Here is a 13,568-nt window from a genome sequence, read left to right as displayed (position 1 = left end):
TAGTACGAAACTTTTTATTGTATTGCAAAAATGCTGACACAAACATTTCTAAATATGTCAGTTCATTCACCGCTGTGGTTATTGTAGGCCGGTGCAGCTGAAAAGAGAATAGACTGCTCTCACTGGAAAGCTGCTGTTAAGTGGAAACTGCACAATTCTTTCTTGAGTGATACTCAACAAAGATTATAAATTTATAACTGAGTGCAGAGATGAGTATAAAACTGAACAAATAAAAATCATTTAATCCCACTAGTGGAAGTTGGATTTGTTACAAAATGTAAGTGGTGCCCAAGCTGAGAATTAATTACCCTTGGGACATAATGAAACCAAATTTTGGGGAATAATGGCTAATGGTTCCAAAACGTTGGAAAACACTAACGTTACAGTAAAACCCATGGCTCAGATAGCAAGTACATGACTACAAGAAATGCCACTCACCAATTTGTGCCTGCAGATTCATGTTTTCCCTCTCCAGTTGCTTTACCCTTCTCCGTATAGTTGGTCTAACTCTTCAAGATCCTCATCAGACAGGATCGATTTTGACTTCTTAAGCAAATAATACAGAAAAGAGGTTAGCAGGCATTTCAAAAGGAGGTGAAATATCCTTGACTTCATATCCAGGTTTATCTGGCTTTATATGACCAGATAAAACTTCATCTGCATATCTGGATTGACTTATCCAGTTATATCTGGCTTTATATGGGCAGATAAAGGCTTGATCAAAAGGCCAGATGAAACCAGATATTAAGCCAGATCTGGGATTTCGGTAAGGGTCAGGCGGATTGATAAAGACTCATATAGGAGTAGGAATACCAAAGTCCGTGGAAGTTTTGGCTTTTTCCTTAAAACTTTCTATATAAGGTCGAAATCATTTAACAGTTTATTTGGACCTTTCGTTACCCTGGTATACACTCTCCTAGTTTATTGAGTACCAACTTATTATATCATTATCCCGAGTTTTTTTTAAGAAAGTTGATATTTTGAGATTAAAATAGTCTGTTGAAACGTAACAAATTCAAGAAATAAATCGAAATATTTGGGAGATATCAGGATTGGAATTAGTGTCATTAGTGTCATTTGTCAGGTCATGAATGACAAAGTGTTGCCAGGAGGTGCAAACATGGCTATTCTTCATTTTTTTCTCTTTTTATTTTTCCTTTTTTTTCCATTTTCAAGCTGAATTTACATACTTGACACTGAAAACATTGAAAACATCACTTATTAGGTACATGCTCAGAAATTCAACATTTTCGATCCACATAACTTTGGGAAGACCAACTTTATAATGGAAAATAGGTACTGCAAATAAATAATAATTCTATTTGTTCTATTCTATTTGTTCAAGTCAAGCTATCACCTTTGTCTGTAAAAGAACTGTCGTTCATCTCGATCTGCTACCTTAACTAAGACTCCCCTAAGAAGGGCATGTAAAGATATTATTAGAGAATTATATTGTATACAAGCATTAACAGATACCTATAGCAGTGGCGAATTAGGTAAAGGAGGCTGAAAGTTTATGGAAACAGCCAGATGGGAAGGATCTTGTGAAGGAGGGGTATTCCTGCCCTCCCTCCTTGCGCACGCCATTGGCTTTTAGTGCTGTTGCCAGATAATGGTACCGCTTAGAACCACATCGTGACCGGGTTTGCGTTACTATTACCAAACAAACTTAATACAAAAACATAGCTGGATCTATCCACTAACAAGCAAGGGCGGCGGAACCGGGGGGCACAGGTGGCACGTGCCCCCCCCCCCACTTTTCCTCAGGTTAAAAATGTGCCCTTTTTCTACATAAAAATTAAGGTGTCTCAAGTTAGCAAGAGGCCAGGGAAGCAGAATGATCGGGAAGGGCCGTTTCCGGCCATCTGATGGGTTTGCAAAACCAAAAATTTTCTTGTACGCTCCGCGTCAACCGATGGTGGCGCTCCGCTTAGATAGTCGTGCATACAACTTTGCAAATTCTGGCTACGCATGTGGGTCAAACTCAAAGCTATATCGAATGGAAAAAAAATGGTTAAGATATTAACAAGAAATAAACTCTAATTCGTAAGATTCCTATATTAGCAACTAGCATGATTTCACCTCATTTTGTCTCAACAGAAAACTTGTTCCTTGTTTCCCAATTTGCACATTGGACATTACAGTGCTAGTATATGCATTTTTCCTTGGGGGGGGCGTAGATGGAGTGATGTGTATACGCAAATAAGATAATAAAATAAGATTTATAAAGGGTACTTAATATAAGGCTGCATCAGTCCAATCGAATTTCTGCAAAGTGCCCTTTGATGTCTGTGCCCCCCCCCCCCCCCAGATTAAAAGTGCTTCCGCCGCCCTTGCTAACAAGGAACGAATTGTCAACGTATTAAATTTATAGTCTTCTATTTTTCTCATGTGGAACCCATGAAAGGGGTTTTCTTATATAATCATCCGTGGTCCTACCGAGAGAATACCATTACGCTGTGAATTTTTTTCTGGGACCTTAAGAATCCTCTAAGAGGTCGGGTTTGATTTTCCAGATTGCGAAAACAAAATGCTAGCAAAGTTAATTTTTCAGCCAATGATAACAATGGGTGCAAATGAGCCTCACATACGTACCTCAAGAAAGAGGATATTACTGTCCATGTGCTTAATGTCTTTTCGTCGTTATATAGTCATCGATTGAATGCTTGATACGTGTTAACGCTAAACGTTCACTGTGAATTGTGGACTGCTCGCATAGAGTAGACATCTTGTCGTACAGGATTCAGTAATATGAAAGCAAATACACCACTTGAATGGCATTAATCTCTCTCTATTGTTATAAACTTGTTTCAAATAAGGAAGATGTGGTTCGTCAATGAGTATCGATAAAGTACATTTGTGTGTTACATGTTGGACATAACGGGGACTACTTGGTATTCAACTAATGGCAGTTTTCTTCATCTGCTCATTGATCATCCGAATATAGTCCATTGACTTGTAAAGCAAATAAAATAAAGAACAAGGAATCGGATAAGCTTCTTCCGAGATCAAACTAGTTTTATTCTGAGACGTGTACAACAGATCGACCGAAGAGTTGAAGACATCCCCGGAGATCATGTGTAGTATATGTTCCCTTTCGAGGGGAATGGTAGAACACACCCGACGATGATCACAGTCACAGTCTCGATGCAAGGGGACTGGGATTGAGAGCGGATCAGTCTTTCGGGTGTTTGGTGTTTCGTGCCCAGGTTCTTTCCTGGGTGGCTTTTCTTAAAAATTATCCCAGGTATTCAATCATGGGAGAATGATCTACAGATAGATTTTGCTGTAACTTGATAATTCACCTAAATAATTAATAAGGAAGAATTTTCGTCTTGATATGTTAATACAAATAAAACAGACAACTTTGGGTCTAATAATGTTTTTGTAGCTATTGCAGTATTTTTCAAGATATGTATCGTTAAATATACTTAATTTCTGGAGTATTCGTTTAGGCTAACTTGATGGTGACGTCGGCTCTTCACTGCAGTTCTTAAAGTTAATGTTAACCATTGTCCCGTTGTTTTTGAGGTCAACCAGAATAAGTTCGTTAAACTTCATATAAGCAACAGAGCACCATTGGATGGTATTAAACACCATTTGTCCTTAACAAATTTGTAATAAATTATAAACATGTTATTTGAAACCATATAATCTTATTTTTTCCCATTGAGTTTTGTATTGCAACCGAGGAACTAGTCTGATGGGCTGTGTACTAAACTAAAAGGTCCAGTCAATTTAACTAGTGAACCCCAACTGTATAAAGGGTCATTCCAAAAACAAAAAATAAGTAAACGTGCCATAGGAATACGACCAGAGCTAGACTGAGAGCAGTGGCTTATCACGGTCCATGGCATATCAAACTTTATTTTGTTCCTGAAGTTATCAAAACACAATACGGGGTATTTTTTGTGAATCTCAAACAAAGCTTTCTTAAGAACCACTCAGTTTCCGAAACTACCTACTGTCCGGTATGAGAATTTGCTACAACACTGTGCATAGGAGTACGAGGCGGGGGGGGGGGGGCAGGGGGCAGACTGCCCCCCAAAATTTCCAGAGGACATGAAATTCGGGCAAAAGTCCTGAAAAATTCGGGCAGCCTAAGAGGAAATAATATATATATATATATATATATATATATATATATATATATATATATATATATATATATATATATATATATATATATATATGCAGTAGTTTGCCCGAATCTTTTTCAACTTTTTGCAACTTGCAAGGCCTCAGAAGTGCCATTTCCGGCAATCTGAGAGGCATTTTTTGCCAAAAAAATTCTTGTACGCTACGCGCCATCCGATGGTGGCGCTCCGCTTAGATAGTGTCAAGGGAACTTTCGGGCACAAAAGTTTCTGGCCCCCCAAACTGAAATGGTCCCGTACGCCTATGACACTGTGGCTTAGAATGTGACCATATTGAAAACTGGTATACTTTGGTTTTCTAACAAAAGTGATTTAGATTGAATTCTATGTGTATTAAGTTGTTATCTCATGTTCTTGCTGGCTTATATGTCTCTGGCATTGCAACGAATATAATGCTTGTTTTGTTGTAGGTTGTGTAAATCTTGTAAAAACACATTTATGTCAAACAATGCAAACTTCTGTGAACCGCATGACTGTTTGAATGTGTTGCTTGGCTTACCACAAAAAACCATTACAATAAAATCCATTCCACCTACAGAGTGACATGAAAAGAAAACGGCTTTTAAGGAATTTCATGGCGCTAGTTTGAAACAGGGTGTTTTTAATTTAAAAAAATATGTATGGCTCTTTAAGGCATCCGTAGATTTACTTTAAGGAGAATAGCGCCTCATCAGGCCACGTATTCAGTGGACGGTGGCTGCAAGCATGCCGGTCGCAGAGAGTGTCCCCACCTCTGGCCAAAGGCAAGGATTCACGCACGCCACCTAGTACGCTTCTGGTCGATTTGACCGACCCTCTGCGCATCCTCCCGGGTTCTTTTGCGACAACAAGGGAGACATGGTACGGGATCCTAGGCCACAAAAAAGCACCATGCCACAGCTAGAGGTATTATTGCCAGAAGCCTGTCTTGAACCCTAGCCACGATTTACACGACCGACGAGGAATGAGTCTTTCGTCACCCTCTTAACAGCATCGGCCATCACATCAGCTAGTAAATTATATGGTTGAATTAATATATCTAGACTTCAGCGTCGACTACTGAAAGAGAAAAAGAAATTTAAACGTGTATAACCAACCGTTGATGGAGTCGAACTCAATTCATCAGGTTACCAGTCCACTGCTCTATTAGACCGGCAGCCCAGTGCACTTTGATCAAACGAACGAGGTACCAATATCTGAGTATTGGAACATTTGTGGAAAAACCCAGTATATCCAAAAGTGGATGTCTGCCGTGGTCGCTCTGCTGCATGTGGCCCCTGGGCCGGTTAAAGGGGGCCCAAAAATGCATCTGATCAAACGAACGAGGTACCACTTGAAACCAATGTCAACTTAATGCATGAATGCCACATAGTACTGAATGGCCCATGCCAGACAAATTTTCTGCTGCAAAGGGCCCGCCAGACGCCCAAGAAGGGCCCCTAAAAAAATGCATCTGATCAAACGAACGAGGTACCACTTGAAACCAATGTCAACTTAATGCATGAATGCCACAAAGTACTGAATGGCCTATGCCAGACAAATTTTCTGCTGCTAAGGGCCCGCCAGACGCCCCCAAATATGGCCCAAATGCCCATTAGCGTAGCATTGACCCAGATTAAATATGCAAGGTACCACTCAAAACCGGTTTGGAATGCTCGGGTTGATCTTACAGACTATGGAAATCATCATGCCAGACAAAATTTCTGCTGCAAAGGGCCCGCCAGACGCCCTAAAAGGGCCCATAAAAATGCATTTGATCAAACGAACGAGGTACCACTTGAAACCAATGTCAACTTAATGTATGAATGCCACAAAGTACTGAATGGCCCATGTCAGACAAATTTTCTGCTGCTAAGGGCCCGCCAGACGCCCCCAAATATGGCCCAAATGCCCGTTAGCGTAGCATTGACCCAGATTAAATATGCAAGGTACCACTCAAAGTCGGTTTGGAATGTTCGGGTTAATCTTACAGACTATGGAAATCATCATGCCAGACAAATTTTCTGCTACAAACGGGCTAACAGACACACTAAAAAAGGGCCCCCAAATGGGCCATGATCAATCATAGTTGGTACCACACAAAACCAATATTAAATGCAAAGGTACTTTCCACAGAGTAAAGAACTGCCAATGCAAGACAAATTTTCTTCTGCATAGGTCCCACCAGATAGAAAGTATAGGTGGCCCAATGCGGCCCTATATGGGCCTAATGAATTGTATATCGATGCAGACTATATGTGCCTTGTGACATGACATTTGTAGCATTCCACAGAGTAAAGAAATGCCAATACAATACAAATTTTCTTCTGCAAAGTGCCCACCACATGTAAAAAAAATTATGCAGTTTAAATAGTTAAGATACCACAAGAAACCAATCTATAACAATCAAGAACATCCTGAATTATTCAAATTCCTTCCCGCTACATAGGCCAATGGAATAATGAGATTAGTATACTAGTAGGTGTATCAATTACTGAACATTTCATTGAGCAAAACAAAAATGACGCGAACTCAGTCTTTAAGGGAGATCCTGACAGTTATAATGCATTCTCAAATCCATTCTTTTTCCTTTTATCCATTCTTTTTCCTTTTATCCAGTCAGTACTTTGTATCGTGAGCAGTGTTTAACTTGGCAGTTACTTTGTTTCGCTGGAAACACTGGAGCAGATTAAAATCAGTTTATGTATTGTAAATAAGAAACCCAAAATCATTTTGTATCTTAAAACACTGTGTTTACGTTAGCATTGTAAATCTACAAAGTTTAAACTCTTGAGAAAGAACGCTTAAGTGTCATCTTAAGACATACATGTAGTCGAACAAAAGAGATTGTTTTGTTTCTTAAGCTCAGACAAAGAAACAATTATCAAACAATGGTGAAAATGCTTTATAACGTGTACTTAACGATAAAGGTTTGAGTTGAAACTGTCCAATATGGTTTTTAAAAGATACATAATTGAAGCATAGAAATGTATATGTACCTTTATGCTAGGTACACTCTTTAAAGGACTTAAAATGCTAAGATTGAACAAACAAATACTGATATCACCACGTGTGACTCCATTCTTTGATACAAAATATAAAATGAGTAATTGGCCTATATTACTCCATCTTGGTCTTTTAGAACTTCCATCATTACACTAATTCAATTCGAATAGCTTGTAACAAGTCCAACAAATAGATGTGGCATCCATTTTTCAGAAATATGAATGCTAGATGAGGGTTTTTGTTTTCATCTATGAAGGAATCTTTTACCTTTCAAGAAAGTCATCTTGCTAGTTTAAAATGTACTAAAATCACAATTGGCAAAGATAGTAACAAAAGATCACTATGTGATTACTCTGAACATGACACATGTTAGGTTCGAAGTATAAGAACTCAGAATTCATGTCTCTTGACAGAGATTAAACACTGGAGTGTGTGCATTGTAAAAAGACACTGCATATGCCATTCAGACAGATCTCAAAAGCATCATTAGTAAGTTTATGAAAATTAAGTATTCCCATGAACTTGATTCTAAAAAGACAATGGAAGCTCAAATCTATGTTTCATTGTCGGAGTCATCACTCCAAGATGGTTCAGTACTTGAATCATCGGCATCAAACTCGGAAGCCACGTCTGGTCGGCTACTTTGAAACTCTTTGCTCAGTTCCCCCTCTTGGAATAGATGATCTGGGAGAGCCGGACCCTCAAACCAGTCAGGGCTGTAGCACCCATTCTTGCTCTTCCAACCGTAGTTATGTGGATCCAAGCCAGGCAAGACTCTTCCTCAGAGTGTTAGAATTATAATGTGGGGAACTGTAATTTTTGCCCAGGCCAGCAAATCCCAAAATATTTAGAGGCTTAGGTGAAAGTGTTATCTTTATTTTGCTTAGAGCAGCGAATAGCTAAATAAGATAAAACACTGGTCTTGTGTACAGTAACTCCAATTTATGCTGGAAACAATACAATCATGAGCTTGAAATGTCATGTTACAAGGCACATATATCCAATTCTTTAGACCCATATATAGGGCCACGTTGGGCCACCTATTCTTTCTATCTGGTGGGACCTATGCAGAAGAAAATTTGTCTTGCATTGGCAGTTCTTTACTCTGTGGAAAGTACCTTTGCATTTAATATTGTTTTTGTGTGGTTCCAAACCGGTTTTGAGTGGTACCTTGCATATTTAATCTGGGTCAATGCTACGATAATGGGCATTTTGGGCCATATTTGGGGGCGTCTGGCGGGCCCTTAGCAGTAGAAAATTTGTCTGACATGGGCCATTCAGTACTTTGTGGCATTCATGCATTAAGTTGACATTGGTTTCAAGTGGTACCTCGTTCGTTTGATCAAATGCATTTTTATGGGCCCTTTTGGGGCGTCTGGCGGGCCCTTTGTAGCAGAAAATTTGTCTGGCATGATGATTTCCATAGTCTGTAAGATCAACCCGAGCATTCCAAACCGGTTTTGAGTGGTACCTTGCATATTTAATCTGGGTCAATGCTACGCTAATGGGCATTTGGGCCATATTTGGGGGCGTCTGGCGGGCCCTTAGCAGCAGAAAATTTGTCTGGCATAGGCCATTCAGTACTTTGTGGCATTCATGCATTAAGTTGACATTGGTTTCAAGTGGTACCTCGTTCGTTTGATCAGATGCATTTTTTTAGGGGCCCTTCTTGGGCGTCTGGCGGGCCCTTTGCAGCAGAAAATTTGTCTGGCATGGGCCATTCAGTACTATGTGGCATTCATGCATTAAGTTGACATTGGTTTCAAGTGGTACCTCGTTCGTTTGATCAGATGCATTTTTGGGCCCCCTTTAACCGGCCCCAGGGGCCACATGCAGCAGAGCGACCACGGCAGACATCCACTTTTGGATATACTGGGTTTTTCCACAAACGTTCCAATACTCAGATATTGGTACCTCGTTCGTTTGATCAAAGTGCACTGGGCTGCCGGTCTATATCCTTTGAGCCATTTGACAAGTTAACTTTTAACGAGCTTAAATTGGTATTGTTGGTTGGATACAATCTATTGGTAACTGTGAATGACACTGCCTTCAACGAAATCTCTATTCATCCTGTTTCACTCTCATTAGAACAACGGATCTGAATATCATTATTAATGAGAAGCTTACGCTTCAATGTCTTTGTTTACATTGCATCAAGCAGCAAGAATGTCGTTTCCTTTCAAGACGTAAATATACAATAGGCTTATGCCCCGATACTATCGATGACTTCGAAGCAGACAGTAAAAAAAAAGGATTCCGTGAAATCTCCTTATTCAGAAAAGATTGCATAAGATTATGCTCGCAAGAGAGTTCCTGCTGTAAATTGTCTCCCTTTACAACTATATTCTATGCGGACGATCATGAACTGGATTAAGCCTGAAATTTCAACAAACAATACCTATTCACATTTCAAGACCTTCCTTTTGAATGAGGAATAGACAATACTTATTAAGTCAAACACGTTAACTACATGACTAATCTTATATAGGGATCTGAATGGCTGGAAATAGCACAGTAACTTCGAAACCCGAAACAGGATTCATAGGGTTTAGAGTTTATGCAAGTAGATTTGGGAAACACGAGGTCGGGAATCCGTCAACTACAAGACTTTGTTTTTCTTAGTCCACAAGTGACTTGATGTGTTTATTGATCCTCTGAAATTGCGGCATTTTGGGTGTACAGCCATCCCCCCCCCCCCCCCAATGACTTACAGGAGTGTGTATTTAGTTTAATACAAAACATTAGAATCATCTTTATGAATATCAAATTTTGATCTATTATCAGCCAACTTGATCACGCTGTTTACAATTGCTGCATTTTGAAGACTGAATGGTAATGAGGAAGGGACAGTGACGAGGACGGGATTTGGATGTTTTTATAGCTTTAAAATGTGCAATACAAGTCAACACTCTGACCTGGTCGACTCTATCAGCAGCTAAAATCTCTGTAAAGCATAAGTTATATGATGCAATGGCATCCCTTTCAACTTAAGTCAAAGCCAGGGGCGACGATTTTTTTCATATATTAGGGGGACATTTGCTTGGGTGCAGGCGAATTACTATGAAAGCGGAGCGCCACCATTTGTTGGCGCGCAACGTACAAGAAAATGTCTGGTTTTGATATCCCCCCCCCCCCAGATCACCGGAAATGGCACTTCTCGGGCTTGAAAATGACCAACCAGATGTACACTTTTGCCTGAGAACCAAGTTTTTCCCAATAGTTTTTTTTTTTCATTCATAACCTTTTTCAAGAGTCAGCAGTCACACATCATGTTCGACCTCATCGCATCTCCTGTGGATCATTGCTATTGTGGGTAATTCTACGTAACGCCCCCACAATACCCGTCAGCCCCACTTTTCAAGGTTTTAAGCCCAATATTTGTTCAGAATTTAAATAAAAAATACACTTCAAAACATACCCATAATGTTGCACAAAATATCATCTATGTCACCTAACAGACCGGTCAAGCTTGAACGAGTAGAGGGAAGTATGATGAAGAATGTTGGTCAAGGAATTTTCGAAAATTCAGACACAGTTAATTTCTTGGTTTACAAATATTAAAACCTCTATAACGGCTACTATAACCCCCCTCCCCCCTTGGCTACGCGCCTGCGGTTAGAAATCTTGTAGCTAGAAACAGGCCAAATGGAAACCCAGTGAACCCATATCGATGTGGATCATATATATGATTGTACGTACTTACACTCATACACAAGAGATGTACAGACATTATGATAACAATCATGAGTGACAACATGCTATACGGTCACAGGTCACAGAAACGACCACGAAGAGTCATTTGACTCATGCAGCATGTGTTGGATGAAGTTTTAGCCACCGCCAAATATGATTTGGATAAATAATCTTTCGCATTATTTTCTATTTATAGCAACACAAAAAACTATGCCACAAAATATCGGGGGGATATTAGATACTACATCCCACACCTTAAATATTGGGAGACATGTCCCCCCCGTCACCCCCCCCCCCAATGATCGCCGCCCATGTAAGATGATATAAGTACTATATGAAGTTTTGGGGTAAACTGTCGTCTTGTTTAATTGAGCATGAGAGTAAACGAACTTGTGCCCACGACACACGGCCCAAGACACACCTTAATCATTGACCAATCGTAACGTTATCCCAATGGAATAGGACGCTGCTTTCCAAAATTCTTGAATCCTTCGCAGATTCATCAGAATTTCTCCAAAAATGTTGGGCACTTTTAATTTAATCTTGCCGTTTGTAACAAGCTACCAAATTTTCAGTTGGAATATTGACATGAAACTGTTACAGGCAGTTTTATGTTCTATTTTCTTCTCCACAACGACCCCAAACAGCCACGGAGGGTATAAATATCCGTTGCGAGAAAAGGGTTCATCATCTTCAAAAAATAAGATGCCTATATTCTACGTGATAAATATATATAAATATAAATACCATATATTAAAGTGCTTCTCGGCCTTTTGGCTAAGATCATGTGTAGTATCTGTTCTTTTAGGGAATGGTGATACACACCTGACGATGATCACACAGTCACAGTCCCGATGCAAGGGGACTGGGGCTGAGAGCGGATCAGTCGTTTGGTAGTTTGGTTTTCGTGCCCAGGTTCTTTCCTGGGTGACTTTTTCTTAAAAAGTATATAAATATAAATACCATATATTAAAGTGCTGTTATCATGAAAAAAAAACATGCTCAAGAGCACTGTACAAAAGAACCAAATCCTGGAATATAAAATTACCAAACATAAGAAAACCCAAGGGCGTAGGAACCGGGGGGCTGGGGGGCGCCAGCCCCCCCCCCCAGTGAAAAATGTGGAGGGGCGGAAGTATCATTCCGCCCCCCCGCTCAAAAGTTCCTTCCTACGCCACTGAGAAAACCTAAAAGTAATAACAACAGTAGTAAAAGTAGAAGTAAAACATGCTCAAGAGCACTGCACAAAAGAACCAAAACCAGGAATATAAAAATACCAAACTTAAGAAAACCTAAAAGTAATAACAACAGCAGTAAAAGTAAAACCTGATATAAGACAGGGTATAATAAACCACAATAAAGAAAATATAAAATATAAATATACATAAATATGGGCAAAGTAAAGTGAATAAAACAAAGAAATGTGAATAAGATTAATGCCCATACTCGAGCCTAAAAAGATAAGTTTTCAAGTGCTTCTTAAAAGTGTCAATATGTGTGATATTTCTTAAGTGATGGGGAAGAGAATTCCAGAGTTTAGGACCTGCAGTACTAAAAGAACAATCTCCATATGTGACTTTGGTAGTATGAGGAATGATTAGAGAAAGATGATTTTGGGACCGTAATGCCCTAGCTGGCGTGTAGCGTTTAACTAAATCAGACATATAACTCGGAGATTGATCAAAAAGAATACGAAAAACGTGCAGAATGAGTTTGTAGTTTATCCGGCGATGAATTGGTAACCAATGCAGGTCACGGAGTACAGGAGTAATGTGTTCGAATTTGTGAATTGTCCTTTAGGCACAAAGGCCACCGTAGAGGATTACAACGGCAGCCTACTTCTGTGTATGGAGTATATTGACTTGTATCATTTTTCCTACCACCGGGATTAGGGACGACAATGTTAAAGTGGCCGCCATATTTTTGGGATCCATCATAGAATGTTCTCTAGAACATGTATCAACCATTCTGCCAGTTAAAAACTTGGTTTTTCAAGTCGAAAATTGAGAATGAATTTACCCTCTTCGGCGTTTGAAACTTTGTTTGCGCGAACATTTTCCGATTCTCATGACGTCGTGTGACGTCATGTTAGGAACACGATTTGTTGTCGCTGTTTCCGATCCTCCGAACATACCATACACGTGCACATTAGACAAGTACACATACCACGGATCCAGAACCAATGCGGCAACCGAAGTTCAAGTTTTCTAAGAATATCACGAATGATTTGAATTATTGTTTGAAAACAAAGCTAAGTGAGTTGAAAAAAATTGTGAATTTTGTGGAAAGCTGACACTGAAAAGGATTTTTAATCTCACAGTAGGTTTCTCTCTGCATTGAGAGTTGCCAAATAACATGTGCATTCAATAGCACAGTGATTTCTTCGTTGCAAAATTTTTCGCGGTCTCTTTGACCACGGGCTTCAGTTATTTTTCCTTTTTTGTGCCAAGTTTTACATCGTCAAAAGGAGCCATTCAAGCTTGAGTTTCTTTATCGAAATTGTGTAAAAGATATGAACATATTAAAATATTGTATCTGCATGTCATCATTTGGTATGTTCCCTCTCTTCACTATTCATTCCCCTTCAGGACACCATTTTCTTGCATAATCTTCCTAACAATTTTTGCAAAACTGTCTACTTTTTTAAGACAAACCATTTTACTTCCATCTAATACCAAGGGATTGTTAGAACAGAGTTATGTTTAAAGACTGAATACGACAACTCTGCATATTGAGAGACACCAGAACAGTAAG

General features: G+C 39.5%; 1 pseudogene; it reads left to right on the top strand.

Annotated features, from left to right (window-relative positions):
* The first annotated feature begins 11,571 nt into the window (after positions 1 to 11,571).
* Positions 11,572 to 11,666, top strand: LOC139959213 (U2 spliceosomal RNA; annotated as a pseudogene).
* The last annotated feature ends 1,902 nt before the right edge of the window (positions 11,667 to 13,568 follow it).

Source organism: Apostichopus japonicus, chromosome 18, assembly GCF_037975245.1.
Source record: "Apostichopus japonicus isolate 1M-3 chromosome 18, ASM3797524v1, whole genome shotgun sequence".
Classification (NCBI taxonomy): domain Eukaryota; kingdom Metazoa; phylum Echinodermata; class Holothuroidea; order Aspidochirotida; family Stichopodidae; genus Apostichopus; species Apostichopus japonicus.
Note: the sequence above shows the minus strand (reverse complement) of the source record. Positions and strands in the feature narration are given on the sequence as shown.